This window comes from Alligator sinensis, unplaced genomic scaffold (genome assembly GCF_000455745.1).
Source record: "Alligator sinensis unplaced genomic scaffold, ASM45574v1 scaffold777_1, whole genome shotgun sequence".
NCBI classification, from domain to species: domain Eukaryota; kingdom Metazoa; phylum Chordata; order Crocodylia; family Alligatoridae; genus Alligator; species Alligator sinensis.
The window spans coordinates 3,165,934-3,170,551 of record NW_005841882.1 but is presented as its reverse complement, the minus strand read 5'-3'; positions in this window follow the sequence as shown (position 1 = coordinate 3,170,551).

Genomic DNA, 4,618 nt, shown 5'->3' with positions numbered 1-4,618 from the left:
GCCACCGCCGCCGCGGCCGTCCAAGGGCCAGGACCACGCTGCCGCGCCCGGGGCGCCTTCAGGCCAGACACCCGGCAGCGCCGGACTGCCGCAGCCAGCGCCGCTCTCCACGCCGCCATCTTCCCGGAAACAGCCGCGGACGTCAAACCCGCTGCCCTCGGCCCACTAGCGAGCATGCGCCGTAGCGGAGTGAAACCTTTGCCCTTTACCCTCTGTTAGGAGGGGAGAGCAGGAGGGCGGGGCGCCACGGTTCGCCCTTCTGAGCGAGTGCATGCGAGCATGCGCTGTGGCGGAGTGAAGCGTATGCCCTTATCCTGCCCTTTGCCCTCAGTTGGCAGGAGGGAGTGTTTTCGTGTTTTGGCGAGCACAAGGGAGCGGGAAGAGAGGCAGTGTTGCCAGGTGTAGGATAATGATCTGTACCAATGATTGTGTTGTGCCGTGGACAATCAATAATAAAGAAGTTAAAAGGACAATTTTCTTGCGATTTCCCAGCTGGTCTAATAAAAGATATCATTTTGGAACCAAGAGTTCTAGTTTTTTTGTATGTCTTTTTGTCTCAGACCAACACAGCTACTAAGTACACCCCAAAACGTACAATAATTTTTGAGGCAGCTAATTGATGCAGCATATGCAAAACTCAGGTAGCCCTCAAAGAGTCTTAACTGACTTCTGGGTCTGCTGTCAGCAGTTCTCACTCATTCACTGGTACGTTACATTGAGCAATATATAGTAAATAAAAAGATTTATTTGCATATTTTTTCAGTGTACGATAGTTTTTCAGCAAATAGGATAATTATGAGCTTCCAATACAATAATTTCATTATTAAGACCTGGCAATGCTGGGCACAGGGGAAGGACTGGGCATCGGGGTTTGCCCTTCTGTGTGCATCCTGGCTGTGGGCAGTCCTGATCGCAGGCTTCACCCTCTTCAGAGAAGGGGGATCCTGGACTTTTAAGCTGCACTGGCCTTAGGGTGTGAAACCTGCAAGGCAGCAGGCCTTCCTGTGGCACTCCAGACAGCTTTCCCAGTGTGTAGCAAAAGGGCTGTTGTAAGTGTGGGCAGCGCCTGCTGTGTTACAGGTAACCCACAACTACTTTTTCAAGAGCCAGCAACAGCCCAAAGCAATGCCACTACACCCAAGATGGCCTGAGTGTGAAGGATACCAGGTCCATATACTAAAGCTGTGTAAAACACATGTACTGAATCCAAGCAGAGCAGAGGTTCTGATGTTCTCCTTGTGGATGGAGAAACACATAATCAAAGAGTTCACTGTCACTGCGGCCTCCTTTGGTTGAAGATATTTGTTAATAGTTGGTCACTTCGGCCTGTTGTTTATTCATAGATTCATAAATTCATAGATTGTAAGGCCGGAAGGGACCTTACAAGAAGGAAAGATAACTGGGGGTCAGATGACCTCAGCAAGGTGACTGTCTAGTCTCCTCTTGAAGATTTCCAGGTAGGTGATTGCACCACCTCTGAAGGGAGCTTATTCCACAGTCTGGACACCCTGACTGTGAAGAAGATTTTCCTAATGTTGAGGCTGAATTGATCTTCCAGAGTTTGTGGCCATTACTCCTGTTTTTCCCCTTGGCTGCCCTAGTGAACAGTTGCTCACTGAGCCATTCCACTACACCCCTCTAGTGTAGTGGAAAGCTGCTACCAGGTCCCCTCTCAGCCTTCTTTTCCTCAGGCTAAGAAGTCCCAGATCCCTCAGCCTGTCCTTGTATGACTTGCCTTTTAAGACCCTGATCATATGGATGGCTCTTCTTTGGACTCCCTCAAGCCTGTCCACGTCCTTGTTAAAGTGTGGTGCCCAGAACTGGAGGTAGTACTCCAGCTGCAGTCTCACCAGCGCTGAGTAGTGCAGAAGAATCACCTCCCTGGTTTTACTGGAGATGCATCGATTGATTAGGAGTAGGCCTCAATTCCTCCCTGAGGTAGAATGAGTAACATCAGTGAGTAAGCAGCCTTCTGCTTTGTGGGTCTGCATTCATTGGGCAATGCCACAGAGAAGAGGGTTAGTTTGATTCAACTCTCCATGCCAAAGCAAGGTGTCCCTGTTTTTGAGGCAGAACATTGAACATTCACACCTGTTTCTTGTATGCTTAGATATAAAAAATACCTTTATGCTAATTATTGTATTAATTAGCTGCATCATCAATGGATAGGATGTAGAAGTGGTATGTCCTTTAAACATGAGTGATACCAATTCTGGAAATGCTCCTATTCTATTTTATGTAGGTTCTTATATTGTCCTCATTACTAGAGTATCTAGAATGCTTTCTAGTAATGTGTTAAGAGCTAGTAATGTGTTAAGTAATGTCTAGTAATGTGTTAAGACTAAGGTCCTTGCTACACATTATGTATATTATTCAATTGGCTGGTTAATCATACAATAAATTTTGACCACCCACATGTGCAAAGTAACTATCACACAATAAAAATGGTGATCTAGCTTGAAAGTGCAAGCATAAATAAACCGTTTTATTGCTCATTCCTATCCAGTTTTAAGTTGAATGTGTAGTAGGGCCCTAACATATCTCAGGTGTTCTTGTAGCAGGATCAGGCTTCAGGGGTGGCTGTGGCACCTCTTGGTGGTCATATGATTCCTGCCTCCCCACTTGTGCAGATGAGAGAAGGGAGGATACCCAAGGAGCAGATCTTAATGGAATTATTTCATTGAAAAAAAGAGGCTGTCTTGGGTCTCAGAGCCTATTTGGCTAGCAGGTCCCAGCTGACCCTCATCCTGACACTCATCCTGCCCATGAAGCGCTAAGTCGGGGCCCTCCTGGCCCCATCAGTGCCTCAGGGTGCCACTTGCCTTCTACTCTTGTAGCCATGCCCATGCCTTGCAGTTGGTACTTTACGTTGTCCACTGGGCCCTCTGGCCTGTCTCTCACACTCCAGTCAGCCTGCTGGTCCCCTGGCCCTGGCAAGGCTCTTTTCTCTGGGCCCCATGGCCCTAATCCCTCCCCAGGCTTTGGCCCTCTCAGCTTAAACCTGCTCTGGCCTCAGCCCTCTGCTCTCTGGGACCCTGGCCCTTGCAAAGTTGCTATACTCCTATCCCAGGCCCCAACCTTTTGGGTCCCCAACCCCAGGCTGGGCTGCTCCCACTGGTCTTGGCTTGCCTAGCCTCAGCCTGCACCAGCCCTCTAGGTCCCTGACTCCAGGCTAAGCTCCTTACTTCCAAGTCCCCCACCAGGCACCCCTGCCTGACCTCCACATCTCCCCTGTAGCCACAATCACATCTTATGTTTCTTAATCAGACCATAGACAACAGTCCACTGGCATAACAAGAACTTTCCCCCTGACTGGGTCATAATTTCCCCACAAGTTATAAGACCCCATAGCTCTTATCCTTGAAGTTTTTTAGGACAGCTTGGATGCGCAGTCAGTCCCTCTCCTACAGCCATCTTGCTCAGGAGCTCTCCTGCCTGCAGGGCCAGACTGAATTCCTGGTTGCTGATGCTGGCCTTATGTACCTCCAAAGCCCCACCCCTTCCTGTCAGGTGGCTCTCCAGCGGCTCTCAGGGGGTTCCATTTTGGCCTGATGACCCGCCTGTAACTTCTACTCCTGGGCTACCTAAATGTCTGCCTCTTAACTGCTTGCTTTGAAGCAACTTACTCCAGGACAGCCACTTCCCAAGTGGTAGCTCCTACCCTCTTGTTACTGGTCTACCTGCTTTCTGCTAGCTAGCTGTCTAGCAGATACCTTGCTTCCTAGCTGCCAGGCCCCCAACAGCCAGATTAGCCTGCTCTGGATCCCTTAAAGCAAGGGCGGGCAAAATACAGCCTGCTAGGGAGATCCAGCCTATGGAGGGGCTTTGTCTGGCCTGTGGTGGGTCCCTTGGTCCCACCTGGCCCAGGTGCTACCTGGCCATGGTGCATCCTGCTGCCCCCTGAGCACACAGCAGGGCTGGAGTGGCTCTGCAGCTGGACTGCCTTTCTAGGCAGCAGTGGCTCCTTCCAGCTGCTGCCACCACTGACCCTGTATCCATGGTACTGGCGGAAACCCACATGCAAAGCCCTGACCTTGTGCGCCCTGCGCCTGCTCTGGTCTTGCCCATCCAGGCTTAGCAGAACCTGCTGCTTGGTATGGGGGAAGGGTGGCCTCTTCCGTTCACCGCTGCTGGACAGTTCTTGCTGCAGCTGCCTGGAGCCTGTGCCCTGCCAGGCTGCCCTGTGTCACTGCTGCTCAGGCTGCCCTGTATCACTGCCACCCAGGCTGCCCTGCAGCTGCTCTACACTGTCATTGTTGTCATGCTGGGCAGCCCAGAGGCGGTTGTGACAGCAACAGAACCAGAGGGCAGCCTGGTGTGGTGTGGGTTTCAGGCAGCTGCAGCAAGTACTTGCCTGGAGCCTGTGCCCTGCCAGGCTGCCCTGTGTCACTGCTGCTCAGGCTGCCCTGTATCACTGCCACCCAGGCTGCCCTGCAGCTGCTCTACACTGTCATTGTTGTCATGCTGGGCAGCCCAGAGGCGGTTGTGACAGCAACAGAACCAGAGGGCAGCCTGGTGTGGTGTGGGTTTCAGGCAGCTGCAGCAAGTACTGCCCAGCAGCAGTGAGGGGGAGGGGCTGCTTTCCCCCCCACCAAACAACAGTTTTTGCCCATTGCAG